The sequence below is a fragment of the Herpailurus yagouaroundi genome, unplaced genomic scaffold, assembly GCF_014898765.1.
Source record: "Herpailurus yagouaroundi ecotype Mexico unplaced genomic scaffold, PumYag 183, whole genome shotgun sequence".
In the NCBI taxonomy this organism is placed as follows: domain Eukaryota; kingdom Metazoa; phylum Chordata; class Mammalia; order Carnivora; family Felidae; genus Herpailurus; species Herpailurus yagouaroundi.
The window spans coordinates 7347011-7360786 of NW_024412414.1; the positions used below are offsets into that span (position 1 = coordinate 7347011).

The window sequence follows — 13776 nt, forward strand, 5'->3', positions numbered from 1 at the left end:
AAAGAAAGAAAGAAAGAAAGAAAGAAAGAAAGAAAGAAAGAAAGAAAATGTTAAGGCAGAATTATACATGGCTTGGTTAAGCCTTGAAGTATTTCCCCAGAACAGAGCCAACCCACAAGACTGGGTGGTATGTTTTAATAGGATCCTGTCAAAATTTATTTGGTGAGTTCATAACCAGTAACTCACAGATACCCTTATTTGAAAATAAGACCACTACAGATATAATTAGTTAAGATGAGGTCTTTAGGGTAAACCATAGTCCAATATTACCACTGTCCTTATACAAAAGGAAAAGTGGGACAGGGAGACAAACAGGGAAAACATGTGAAAAATAAAAGCAAGCCTAGGAATGCTTGCTTTCTCAGCAAATTATCAGAAACTACAAAAGGGGCATGAAACAGATTTCTTTCATACCTCTGAAAAGAAACAACCCTGCCAAAACCATGATCTTGGACTTCTAGCCGCTAGAACTGTGAGACAATAAATTGCTCCAGCTTAAGCCATCTATTTTGCAGGGCTTTTCTATGAGAGCCCAAACAAACTAATTTACCATGAAAGGCATTTTTTTTTGTTTTTTTGTTTGTTTGTTTTTTATCCCCTGGCATTCAAAGAACTCTGCGAAAACACTAGCTGAATACAAGGTAATAGAGCAGGCACTTTACTGACCACACATGACAAGGAATACAGTCTTCATGTTTGGAAAATTCATGAAGCAAACCAACAGCTGCAGCCTTCCATAATGAATAATATCAAACCATAGAAAAGATTTAGAATCTGATGATCAGAGTTATCACATTATAATATTCAAATTTTCAGTTCTGAACAACAACAACAAAATCACAAAGTTACAAATAAATAGTAAATTATAGACCATTCAAAGAAAAAAAGGACAGAAACTATGCTTTAGGAAGCCTAGACATTTTTAACTTACTAGAAAAGGATTTTAAGTCAATTGTCTTAAAAATACTCAAAGAGCTAAGGAAACCGTGGACAAAGAACTAAACAAAAGCAGGAGAATGATGAATGGACAAAATGAGAATATCAATGAAGAGACAGAACTTATATAATTTATTTCCTGCTAATATTTTTTATTTACCTATTTATTATGTCTGTTAATTATTATCTGTTCCCCTCTGTGAGTGCATAATCTCCACGAGGGCAAGGATCTTTCTTTTCTGGCTACCAGTACCTAACTAATACCTTCAATATAGCAGACAGTCAAGATTTGTTAACATTAACTGACAATAAATGGTCTCTTCTACATCCTACTACAGTTATGTAATATAAAGAAACATTAGTGATGATGCTATAAAATAAAAAGTAATTTGGGAGCGGGTAAAGAAAAAGAGAGGTACATTTATAAAGTGACAGTTCCTATAAGTGATAACTCAGGGAGGAAATTTGGTAGTAACACAGTTGGATGAACAGTCTATAACCCTGAGAATACATTACAATCAGTTCTCAGTTGGGCAAAGATCACATAACAGTCATTATTTATTTAAAGAAATAATCTCCATAGTGTAGAAAGTGATAATCCAGTGAAGTCCTTAGTAATATTATTGGTATAATATTTCCTTGACCCCAAAACATGTTTATTAATATACTTTCACATTCTGCTTTTTCCAATCAAAATTAAAATTAGGTTGTCAACATTTACACATTTATAATTTCAAAATGGAAGTGTATTTCTTTGCAATAATAAATCCTTCCCCCTTGTTTTACAATTTTGTTGCCTGTATGAAACACACGCTGTTCTGATTTCACAAGTCTAAGAGCATTCTCTAGTTTACATTTTTCCTTCATGGGTAATTCTGGCATTGGATATTTTCATATAACTTATAATTCTTATACAAAGTCTTATGAAATGACTTCACTTAATAATAATACTTAAGATAATATTACTTAGGGTGATACATATAGGCATATACAATGAAAGCAACAAGCATTCTTGACTATCTGAACTTTTACTCTACAGTGACATGACTTATCTTACAGACTACATATATTTAAAATTTTTTTTTCAACGTTTATTTATTTTTGGGACAGAGAGAGACAGAGCATGAACGGGCGAGGGGCAGAGAGAGAGGGAGACACAGAATTGGAAACAGGCTCCAGGCTCTGAGCCGTCAGCCCAGAGCCCTTCGCGGGGCTCGAACTCACGGACCGGGAGATCGTGACCTGGCTGAAGTCGGACGCTTAACCGACTGTGCCACCCAGGCGCCCCCAGACTACATATATTTTAAAAGATATTATATTTACAAAAAAAACCCTACAGCTAACATACTTAATGCTGAAAAACTCAAAATTTCCCCACAATAAGGTACAAAGCAAGGGTTGTCCCCCACACTACTCATTTTCAACACCATACTAGAATTCCTTGGTGATTCAATTATGCTAGAAAAGGAATTAAAAGTTATATAAATAGTGAAGAAAAATATAAAAGTGTCCTCTTTCACAGATAACATGATCATCTATGTAGAAAATCAAATGAATCAACAACCACCATAACAAAAACCTCCTGGAACTCGTAAACATTTATAAGAAAGTTGCAGAATAAAAGGTTAATATATAGAAATCAATTGCTTCCCTCTAAAACAAAAATATAAAAGTGAAATTTGAAATTAAAAACACAATAACATTTATATTAGCGCCTCAAAAATAACTAGGTATAAATCTATAAAATAGGTATGAGATCTGTATGAATAAAACTATAAAACTCTGATAAATGAAATCAGAGAACCACAACAATGGAGAGATATTCCACATTCATAGATAGGAAGATTTAATATTGTCAAGATGCCAGTTCTTTCCAATGCGATCTATAGATATGCAATCCCAATATAATGCATTCCCAATAAAAATCCCAGCAAGTTATTTTATGGATATTGACAAACTGATTCTACAATTGATATGGGGAGGCAAAAGACCTAGAATACCTGGCAGAATATGGAAGGAGAAGAAAAAACCTGGAAGAGTGACTCTACCCAACTTCAAGACTTACTATAAAGCTATAGTAATTGAGACAATATGGTATCTGTGAAATAATAGACAAAAAATCATGAATAGAATACAGAGCCCAGAAATAGTCTGTCATAAATATAATCTTTGACAAAGGAGCAAAGCAAGACAATGGAGCAAATATAGCCTCATCAACAAATGGTTCAATTGGACATCTACATGCAAAATATCACATCTAGATACAAACTAACACCCTTCACAAAAACTAACTCAAAATGGATCAAAGACCCAAATGTAAAACACAAAACTTTGAAACTCTTAGAAGAGATCATAGGAAAAATTCTAGACGCCCTTAGGTATGGTGATGCCTTTTAAGATACAACATGAAAGTAACAATCCATGAAAGAAACAACTGATAAACGGGACTTCATTAAAATGAAAAACCTCTGCTCTAGCAAAGAAAATATTTAGAGAAATGGAAGACAAACCACCGAGTAGAAGAAAATATTGGCAAAATATGAATCTGATACAAAGTTCTTACCAAAAATATATAAGGAACACTTAAAACTCATCAATAAAAAAAACAAAGAACCTGATTTAAAAAATGGCCAAAGACCTTAACAGACACCTCACCAAATAAAATATATGGACATAAATATGTGCACAAAAAGATGCTCCATATCATATATCACCAGGGAAATTGAAATTAAAACAACAGTGGGATAGCACTATTAGAATAGCCAAACTCTTGCACACTGACAACACTAAATTCTGGGAGGGACAAAGAAGAGCAGGAACACTCATTCATTGCTGGAGGGAATATAAAATGGTATAGCCACTTTGTGAGACAATTCCACAGTTTCTTCAAAACAACATAGTCTTACCATACATTCCAACAATTAAGCTTCTTAGTATTTACTCAAAGCAGTTGGAAACATGTCCACAAAAATCCTGCACATGGATGTTTATAGCAGCTTTATTCATAACTGCCAAACCTTAGAAGCAATCAAGATGTTCTTCAGTAGTTGAATGGATACATAAACTGTGGTACATCCAGACAATAAAATATTAGTCATCACTAGAAAGAAATGAGTTACCAAGGCATGAAAATACATGGATGAACCTTAAATACATATTACTAAGTTAAATAATCCAATCTAGGGGTGCCTGGGTGGCGCAGTCGGTTAAGTGTCCGACTTCAGCCAGGTCACGATCTCACCGTCCGTGAGTTCGAGCCCCGCGTCAGGCTCTGGGCTGATGGCTGGGAGCCTGCAGCCTGTTTCCGATTCTGTGTCTCCCTCTCTCTCTGCCCCTCCCCCGTTCATGCTCTGTCTCTGTCTGTCCCATAAATAAATAAAAACATTGAAAAAAAAATTTTAAATAATCCAATCTAAAAAGTCTACTTAGTATTATTATTCCAGTGATAAAACATTCTAGAAAAGGAAAATCTATGGGGATAATAAAAGATCTGTGGTTGCTTGTGTGTGTGGGGGGGGGGGATTAATAGGCAGAACACAAAGGGTACTAAGGGCAGTGAAAATACTCTGTATGATATTATTATGATAAATATATATCATTATACATTTTTCCAAACCCACAGCATATACAACACCAAGGGTGAAGCCTAAGGTAAATGATGTACTTTGGGTGGTTATTTTAGGTCAAGGTAGGTTTATCACTGGAAAAAAAATGTGCCACTTTGCTGAGTGATAGCGATAATAGGGTAGACTACACATATGTTGGGGCAAGAGTAAGTGGGAAATATCTGTACCTGCCTCTTGGTTTTGCTGTAAACCTAAAACTGCTCTAAAAACATAATGTGTTTTTAAAAAGCATCATTTTATAAAATCTATTTATTCAACAAATATTTATGACCGTCATTTCCTTTACAGGCCTTTTGAAAATGCTGGGTCTACAGAAGTGAATAAGACAGATGCATGATTAAGATTACCTTAGGCTGCATGTAACAAAATATCTAGCTTAACAGTGGCTTAAAGATAAAGGGTAATTGTTCTCACATGAAAAGAAATCCTGAGGTAAATAATTCCAGGATTGTTTCAACAATTTAAGTCATTATGGACCCAGGTTTTCCATCTGTCTCCTAGCTTTCCTCAGTTGTCATTCACTTCTCTCATTAAGGGGACTGCCATCATTACAAGTATCCTGTCCTCACAAAATAACATGACAAACACAAGAAAAAGGGAAGGCAGGGATTTTTCTCCTTGTGAGAGGGATGGGCACATACTCTGCTTTGCCTGGGACAATTGCAATTTATCACCTCTTTTATTTCTAATTTGTCCTGGATTTGGATAATAAATAAGTTAGATAGTTGCTATAGTAGCATGCATTTTTTTTCGAGAGAGGAAAATATTTCTGAGAGCCTCCTTCAGAAAATGTTTTCACCTGCTCATCCCATAAATGCAGGGAGACGTGGGTAAGTGAACAGTTGGCATTTTAAACCTTCACAGAATGAGGAGGCTTCCACCCTTCTGGCCAAAAAGAAGGGTGAAAGAATGACTGTTGTTTCAAGAGTTAAGAGCATATGCCATAAATTACAAATCTGCATTCTCGGAGGTAACTGGAATTTTCTCAAACCTCACAGACTGCAGGAATAAATGGAGTCACATTATCTAGGCCCTCACAAGCCCCACTGACACTTTCCTATGTGGTTCATGCACATTATCTTCAAGGGTATCACATACATTCTCACAAACAAGTCTGTCAAATATCTTACTATTTCCTAGGAGTCACTGTTTTCCTTTGGATATCTTCTGGGTTCAGTGGAACTTCCAGAGCTCTGCCAAGCATCATGTTTTTCAGTAACACCAGGATCCCCTGCTTTGCATTGCTGCCAAGGCAGTGCACATGGTGTCAAAGCTATTCAGAGGTCTGGGGCAAAGTAGCAGAGAATGCTATTCTCTCCATATGTTGGACTCCTGTTAGGACATTCCAAGGTATTACTATGAGTGTCCCAATGGCTGACAAAGTTTTTAGGAAAATGGAACTTGAGATGGATACGAATTAGTTTCAGCAATATTCAGCAGAATTTCTCTTGAAGAGAGAACTTGTTTTGACTTGCTTTGGCCAAAGAAGTTAAGGTTGCAATAAAGCACATCCCTTCAAAATAAAGGCATTTAAGAATAGTTTGTGAATGTGCCACTCTTTCTTTTTGGCAACACAGCACAGAATGTATTGATATGGATACGCCATAAGATAGAAACAGCCTAGAAGGCTAAGCAAATACATGGAGGCCAACTACCCTGCAATGTCTCCTAGAGTCAGAGAGTACTTCACATGGGTGAGTACTATTTGTTGTTGTGTTAGTTACTGAGAGTTGGTCACCACAGTGTAGCTTAGTCTATCCAACTGAGACTTTTTTTTTTTTTTTTTTTTTTTTTTGTAGAGTCTGACTGTTCCCTATGGAAATCATGTGTGAATTCAATGGGTTCTGGCCTGGGAAGAATAACTTGGTCTCTTTCTTTTGACAACTAAGACTTTCTTACTGGATCAGACTAATTTTGTCATTCTTCCTTTAGAAGGGATTCTCTCTCACAGGTCTGCTCAATTCTGAAACAATTAGATTTTGGGAGAGCGATCTGATAGTTCATCAGTATTTCTCAGGAATATCTGAAGCCATCACTTAGACTTCATCAACATTCTGCGATATATAACTTAGAATAACTGATTATATGTGAAGATGCTTCATGAACAGAATAGCCACTGCATGGCTGAGATAATGGGATTAGGAATAAGGCTCAGGCGACAAGGGAAGGAAAACATCATAGGGTTGATGAGACTAATGGTCTCATAAGACAAGAATATATAGATTTCACAAGAGAGGGATAAAGAAGGGGAGAATAATTCAAAAGGGACATCCATGTGAGGTAAATAGCACTTGGAAAGGATGTAACTCAGAGAAGATACAAGATTTAACAAAAGGCCTGGCATCAGACTGTCCTAATATGCAATCATATTTGTTAAGTCATTTGAGTTGTAAGTTACAGAAGCCCATTCTGACGGATCTTATACAAGTAACAGGAGTCTATAGTTGGTAAACATGCGAAGTCCTGATCCAGACATGGGGAGCCAGGGGTGTGATATGAACTCCACGCCTTATCTCTGAGTCAAGGTTTTGAATCAGTGTCACCTGAGTCACATGAGCTGACAGTAAGTAGAGTGTGGGGCTCTGCAGGTGAGAATGTGGGGGCTGTAACAAGTGTAGAGAATGGATGCAGGGTAGGCAGAAATAACAGATAATCACTCTCACAATGAAGGACGCTTTGGGGATGATAGAGTTGAAAATTTTCACCTACAGGTGAAAAACTTAAGTCCTAGGAAAGGGAAAGCCCAAATGTAAATATATTGGAAACTTTATAATTAAATAATAGTTAAATATTATTGAGACCCAAGGTAGGTCAATTAATAAAACATTTATATCTTGGCAAAGAATCATTAAAAATACATAAATATATCAAATATTTTGACTCAAAATCCATCCATACACACACACACACACACACACACTCACTTGCCAATCTTCTGGTGTATGATCATGAAAATTTTTTCCAAATATACATCACCCATTTGGCCTCCCTGTTATAATCTTGAAAAAAAATCAACTATAATAAAATTCAGTTTTGTGGTCTTTAAAGTGAAATAAAAACTTGAAGGTAGTTGACCAGTAGTTAAGTGCAGTATGTTTCTAGTGTTTATGATTTCCTTTAAAAATTTCCACCAAATTTAGCCCACAACTAACAGTTACAAACTTATCAAATCTTTCCAAGGAACTCAGATGTATCTTCTTTGAAATAGCATCTCTCATTCTCTTTTACTCTCTCTGCACTCACTTCATTGGTTTATATGATTTTCATTACATGAAATAATTATGGTAATACATATTACTGCAGTAAATACATTTAGAATCAAAAATAGCTATTCCTGAGAGCTAAAAATTAAACTGGTGGGACATACTAGGGATCCGATTATTAACGGGGAGTGTTCAGGGTACTGGGGACATCAGACAGCATATCATGCAAACAGAATGGATACATTCTTTTTGGTTTACATATTCACTTGTTAGGAAATTATTGGTGGTCAGTTAAGCGAAGCCCATTAAGAAAGCATGTATCCTCTGGGAAGCCATCTGGCCCAAGACTCTTGTATCTTGGGAGATTTCTGATTACTGATTCAATTTCTTTGCTGATAATGAATCTGTTCAAATTTTCTCTTTCTGTTTTGGTAGTTTGACACACACACACACACACACACACACACACACACAGGAATATTACTCAGCCATCAAAAAAGAATAAAATCTTGCCATTTGCTATGATGTGGATGCAGCTACAATGTATTGTGCTAAGTGAGATAAGTCAATCAGAGAAAGACAAATACTATATTAATTCACTCATATGTATAATTTAAGAAACAAAACAGATGAACATATGGGAAGGGGGGAACAGAAGGGAGGGAAACAAACAACAAGAGACTCTTAACAGTAGAGAACAAATAGAGGGTTGATGGAGTGAAGTGGGTGGGAGATGGGCTAAATGGGTGATGGATGTTAAGAAGGGCATTGTTGTGATGAGCACTGGGTGTTGTATGTAAGTGATGAATCACTCAATTCTCCTTCTGAAGCCAATATTGGGCTGTATGTTAACTAAAAATTTCAATATATTAAAAAAAAAAGAAAAAAAGAAAAATCTTCCTAAAAAAAATAAAGTAAAGAGAAAGAAATTGTCTATCCTATGAGACAGGAAAAGGCATGGCCCCAGACCTGGGACTTTATACACAAAAAGTGAATTGTTCTCAGCTCTCCTTAGTTACTTTCAATTGAGATTTCTCTGTTTACATTTCTTACCACTTGCTCAAGGCCAACAATGTCTAATTTAAACAACACAAGATAAAAAATGAGATGGTGTTTTTCTTCACATACCTATTCTTGTCACACCCATGATCTGCTCACCATCTCTCTCTGTCTGTTCTATGAGTAGAAACAGTACAGTTCAGAAAGGAAGTGCCCATGGAGTGTCTAAGGCAAACAGCCTTACCTGTGCCTTCCTACTTTCTGAGGAGTCAGAGCTGAGGCTTCCCTTGTGTATTTGGAACATTCCAGCAAGTCACCTAATTAAGCCACAGGGCCAGTGCTGCCCAGATAGTCTCTCCAAACTTGAAAAAAAGGCAAGACATACAAAGAATGCAAGAGGTGCAAGATGGATAATCTCAAGGAAGCCATGAGTGGTAGGCACCGCCCTTAAGGTTCAGATTCTAGTTGTAAGTGCTACAGGTGAGCCTGGTGTGTTTGGTGCTTTCAGGAAAGGGGGCATGTAGCACATTTTAGACTTGGGAGCAATGAGTTTGCTTTTGCAGGGTAGACTAACTCTGAGAAAAGCAGGAAGTCTTTTGAAAATACTAATGATTTGATCTGTCTTGAAGAAAAAGTTATTTTCCAGAGAAGTAAGAAATAGGGAAATGGGAAACTTTGGTGGATTTTAAGCACTGAAAGAATCTGTTATGGATATGAGCCAGGAATCTAGAGTAGGCTACAGAGGCTTGAGCCACTGACCTGCACCCACATTCTCCCAATCTTTGTTTGGACCTGTATTGTGTCCTGGTCTCTCTTCCTCCTTCGTATCTCCATAATTTGCAAGCTGGTTTTTAGGGGAAAAATGTAAAATTATTCTAATATGATATTTTCTTGTTTATACTTTTTTTTTAAATCACCTGTCACTTCTAAATTAAGTAGGCAACTAATGAGAGCAAGGACCTGGTCTAGACTGTCACTTGCTATATCTCACTGTTTAGGTTGGTGCCTGATACCCTGCTAGAGTTTACCAGTATTTATAAAAGATTCAATGAACCAATTGTCATGACACTGAACATGCAAAACTCTCATTGCTCTCTTATTAAACCAGTTATAGCTCTAAAAGGCATATGCATTGCTCAGAAATAGCACTGTGGTTTAAGGCAATGTTTTCTTTCTTGTCATTTTCTGCCATTCACCTACAAAACCTTGTGATATGTGTGGAACATTCTAGGTAATCAAGGAAGGCTAAAGTAGGACACATCTAAATTGGAGCCAGAAATATTTTAGTTTAGCTCTTCATAGCTTTGATCTCCAGTTTTAGGAAAAATAAAGAATTCATTTCAGTCTTGAATTAAAAAAGCATGAAATAACCAACTTTTTATGCCAGGTCCAGAGCATTTTTTGTCTCTCCTACATAGATTTCAGATATAATTCAGGAACCAAGCTGTTCCACAGACACATTTGAAAACATCACCAATAGTCAGAGCCATTATAGTTAGCTTTGAAAATCCACCCTTCATTACACTAGCTCCCTAATGTTAATGATTATAGCAGAGATGAAAAGATACTGGTCCACAATCCCTGTTGACTATAATTAGAGGCTGCTTTGGACAGCCTATTCTCAGAGAAGCAGAGCACTTTGTAGGGCAAAGAGTTGAAAGCAACATGGACATTTTTTGCTCTGAGGACTTGTTGGGGGCTGGAAAGGATGACAGAAAATCCTAGTTAATGGGGCAACAGAAAAGAGGAAAATGCCAGAGATCCCTTGGCTCATCAGACAATTCAGAGACACTGAAAATTACAGAAGTGTTTTGGCTCAGGAGCTGGAGGAGAGCTGCCAAGTTGTGGAGACGTTCTCCAGATATCCTGTGAGTGTTGGGCAGCGATCAGGGCCATGGCCGACCTTTCCCGGGCACAATTCCTATCAACATCAAATTGAAAGGGGGAAGAATAACACACTTGGCTAGCAAACACAGAAGCCCTTTCTTCTATAAATGGAGAATAAATACAGATAGAAGATAAAAGAAGATGAGCACTACTCTCACAGAGGCCATGTGCTTGCTAGCAATTTTGCCTAAAGCAATTTATTGTTAATTATTCATGCAGATAGAGAAAAGACCAGCCAAAAATTCAGATCTTTGCTGAACATGTTCAAAATATAAATCTAAAGAAAAGAAACATGTTGATTATTGATTGCCTTTTTCCTGTTTGCATTTGTACATACAACATTACAAAACACAAAGATACAGGGATATAGGAGTATTATAAATATTTGGAGGATGTTCCACGACAGTAGAAATCAATATGGGATATTTATCAAAAAGAAAAAAGAAACATTAGACAGGAGAGGACAACTTATTTGCTGATACAGAATATTCTCCATTTTATTAGTTTCATTTGGGATATTTCATAGCTTGCTTTACAAACCTTAGTGCAAGCAAATGCATTTCTTTTTGCACTTCTTTAGGAGTGTGTCACTATAAATGCACAGTGACAATCTTGATGTCTCATCTTCTAAGTGAGCAACTCTAGTCTGTTCTTTGTAGCAATGCACATAGACAATATGGCTAGACATAAGCCACACACAGCAGCCAAAGAGAGAGAGAGAGAGAGAGAGAGAGAGAGAGAGAGAGAGAGAATCCTCATTTTTATCTGGTTAGGAGCAGAGAGTTTTGTATAAAGAGTTGCTGCCCTACCGTGTTCCAATTTTAACAATATCTCTCTCTCAATTCATTGTTTGGAACAACCCCTCCCCAAAAGAGAGCTATAGATATAAATGGCATAGGTATAGATATAGACATTGATATAGATACAAATGTAGATATAAATATGTTTTTTTCAGATCTAGAATGTTGTTTTGTGTTTGATTTAAGAGCTTTGCGTATCACCCCTCTCCCCAACCAAAAAAAGAGAACTTTGTGTATCCCTAAATACACAGCGGGAAATTTTTTTTCAAGAATTGATAAAAACTTCAAGATACTTAATAATTTCCCTAAATATCATGAAACTGGAGCTAGTAACCATGGAGTATAGGCATCCATGTCATGAGGCATCTACAGCCAAGGAAGAAAGGACCTCACTCATTCCTTACTTGCTTTCATTCTCACCTGACTCTTACACTTCACTTCTCCATAACATCACCTGAGTGAACATTCTAACCACCTTTGATCACATTCTACTTTCCAAACACTGCCCAGACTTTTAGAATAAAGAACACTTTCCTTAGCATAATTTCAAGACCCTTCATAATCCAACTCTGGCCCGTTTCCCTGCCATATTTTATGGCAGGATGTCAGGTGGTCTGTGATTCCTCCACCCATCTCAGCATCCAAACACTTAAAAATCTGTTTGAGTATCTTCAATATACAGGCCAAGGGGTACTGGTGCTGGGGACACAATGCAGGGCATACATAACAGATATGTTTCTAGACAGAGACAAGTAAAGAGATGCTACAATGGTAGGGGTCATGAAGGATGCCACAGAAGGGTGTCTAACCCAAACCTGGCTGAGGTGGAATGGTCACATGTAGCTTCCAAGGAAAATTAATGTCTGAGCAAAGTCCTAAAGGACAGAATTAGGAGTTAATTAGGCCAATAGTGCAGTGACTGGAACTCTAGGAGAGAAAAGAGTTGTCCCAATGCCCTGTAAGTGGGAACATTTTTAAAGAACCATAAGGATTTCAGGATTTCAGCGTTGTGCTGTAGAATGAATTATTTACTGTTATTCCAGCATGCCCTGCTCCTTCACTCTTCTGTTTCTGTCCCTGGGTTGGGGGTGGATGGTGTTCTTCTCCTCACCTGCCTGATACATTTCAAGTCATGACTTTAGCTCCTCTCAGGAGTATCCCCAACTGCAACACCACCACTCAGAGAAACTTCCACAGTATCTCCTTTGTACCCTGTGGTATCGATTCCATATTGCATTTACAGTGTTTCTCATGTTACTCAGTCAATGGCTATTTTTGACACCTTCTCTCAGCTCTGTATGCCTTGAAAGTAAGGATTTTGTCCTCATCTTGTTTTTCAACTTTCAAAACAGAGCAAGACATATGGTGGATACTCAAAATTTTTAGTGAAAAGGAGTAGAGATAGTTAAAATGTTATCTTTTATTTTTGCAACCCATCTGCAAATGCATTGGTCTGTGTTGTAAGATAAGCAATCTTCTCAGGACACGTACTGGGGAATGAAATGAATTCAAAGCCTCCCAATGAACACATGGGTGACTCATGGGATCTTTATCTCCCCCAGATAACACAGAAAGGCAACAGTGACTGAACCACAACCTGGCTTGTTTAAAAAGGTCTCCATAGACCATGCAGTCTTCTGGGGAGAATAATTAATTATACTGGAGTGGAGACAGAATAGAAAGAAATGCAAATATTTGATCCCTTTTTGAATGAGAGGATAGAGGCTTTTTTAACGTGCAAAGCAAGCATGTTTTAGGGAATCTTTGGAGACACGGTCCACCGGAAAAGAAACACAAAGCAGGATACCAGTGGAGGAGTTCCTTTTCTTCACAGTATCTTCTTTTCAAAATAACTTTTCTTTTCAAATTAAAGTAGAACATAAATAGTAATCAGCAACTTCTGTTAGATCAGAAGGATACCAATAAACACCCTCTCCTCATTCTTCCTCTTGAAGACTCTTTGTAGCAGCAAGGAAGGCAAAGGAAAAGAAAGAGGCAATGATTTAGGAAGGCAAGAGAAAGAGAGTGAGAAAAAAAGAGACCCATGAAGGCAAGGTGATGTTGGTGCCTGAGAGAGGTGATATGCAGTGAGATCCTGGGGGCTGGAAGACACTCCACAAAGTAACAAAGAAAAGAATCCCCAGAGTTATTCTGCTGTAGAAGTAATGGATACATTGCAAAGGGAAAATATTCTTTCAGAAAAATTCAGTTCACTTATGTACACTTGGATTGTGTTATTATTTCACTTATTAATGGTGATGCTCTTCTCTCAGAAAGCTCTGGTGCCACAATAAAAAAAAATAAGAATTTTGATATTATAAAAAC

At 37.1% G+C, this 13776-nt stretch overlaps 1 protein-coding gene across 7 annotated transcripts in view; it reads right to left on the bottom strand.

The window, feature by feature from the left end:
• The window catches only part of GRM7 (glutamate metabotropic receptor 7), an 880365-nt gene that overhangs the window by 412127 nt on the left and 454462 nt on the right, over positions 1–13776 (bottom strand). The gene's annotated exons all lie outside the window — the stretch shown is intronic.